The following is a 1,768-nucleotide window of genomic DNA, read 5'->3' as shown; positions in this document are numbered from 1 at the left end:
GTGATTAATTAATACAGCTTACAGCCATTTATAAAGCCGTTTGTATCATCTGTCCAGAGTGGATTTAGGGCCCGTTTCAGTGAAGATTTACTGAACAAAGACCAGGTGGCTCATTAGCTACCAGAGACTTAGGTTGGTCTTTATACGGGGGATCTCCGGGGCGGTCAGGTTTCTGTCCTTATGCTTATATTTCAGCACATGGATCTCTAATCTGTAATGTCCTCATTAGCATTAGTCCAGTTCCCATCATCCACCGCTCACGTGAGCACCTCCGGGGCCTGTTCCTATTGGTTTGTGTTTGCAGCACGGAGTGAAAAATTGTAGTGACACCAAGGGACAAATGTGGCAACAAGCAACAAAGGTTGATTAATGACTGCACGCGCTCACGGGGCTCGGGCTATGGTAAAACTATACTTCTCAAGCTAATGTCATTTGCTAATTCAAGGTTTCTGCAGGGTTCAACAAATTAAATTTTAATGCCACAGAATGCCATTCAATTCATTATGGTTATTTCATAGTAATACAAGCTGGCTGTATAGTAACAAAAATATAGTCATACAAACCAGCAGTAATGCTATAACCTCGAATTATTTAATAATAGATATTATAACACTGTTCATCAAGACAAGTGGAGAAAACAAGAACAATAAAAACAAGGCACATCATCCTGTGTGCCGACATTCTCAGACATGGTGGAGGTGGATTGTAAGTAAAACAAGTGTCTTCTTTATAATACACCGATCAGGCATAACATTATGACCACCTTCCTAATATTGTGTAGGTCTCCCTTGTGCCTCCAAAACAGTTGTGACTCATCAGTGAATGGACATGGGCCTTCTGAGGGTGTCCTGTGGTGTCTGACAACAGAATGTTGTTAGTGGGGGCCTTTGGGTCCTATGGGTTGAGGGGAGGGGCCTCTGTGGACCATCCCACAGATACTTGATCAGTTTGGGATCTAGTGAATTTGGAGGCCAGGTCAACACCTTGTGCTGTTCTTCATGTTTTTTGAGTTGCTCCTAAAGCGTTTTTGTGTGTGTGTCTGTGTCAGGCTGCATCCTGCTGGGGATGGCTGCTGCCATCAAGGAGTGTCATTGCTATGGGGTGGGGGTGCCTGGTCTGGTCTAGGTGGGTGGTACATGTCTAAGTAACATCCACATGAATGGCAAGTCCAAAAGTTTCCCAGCAGAATAGAATAGAATAGAATGGAATGTCTTTATTTGTCATTGTGGTACAACGAAATTAAGGCGGCCAGAGGTCCCCTTTTAGGTGCAGTAAACAGAACATTGTATTGTCACAGATGGTCGGTGTTATATACTTCACGCGTCAGTGGTCATAATGTTATGCCTGAACAGTGTATATCTGGACAATGTTGATACTTCCATCTTTTCAGAATGCCTGCACAGTTCCTACATTAAGGTAACCTGGCTGTTAACTTGCTAAACTCCCGGTAACTTACTTTATGGCTTCCAGACGCCAAAGGTGCCTAGCAGCAGTGTACTCACAACTTATGGCTGATATTACCACTTGAACGCCAACCATTTTGTATACACAACTTCCATGTCATAACCTCAAAATTACAAATTCCATTTGAAGGCTCACGAGTCTCATTGTCTCATTTAATTCCAGATTTGTAGTAAAGAGCCTACTTTTAATTTTTAATTTCTCTCGACAGTGTTCAGTCGGACACAGAAATATTTTGTATCTAAACTTAGTTGTATACAGCAGCAAGTACTTTTGACACCTTCAAAGACCTGTAGAAATTGAATAA

The sequence above is a fragment of the Chelon labrosus genome, assembly GCF_963514085.1.
Source record: "Chelon labrosus genome assembly, chromosome: 8".
Classification (NCBI taxonomy): Eukaryota; Metazoa; Chordata; class Actinopteri; order Mugiliformes; family Mugilidae; genus Chelon; species Chelon labrosus.
This window is presented reverse-complemented; position numbering follows the sequence as displayed.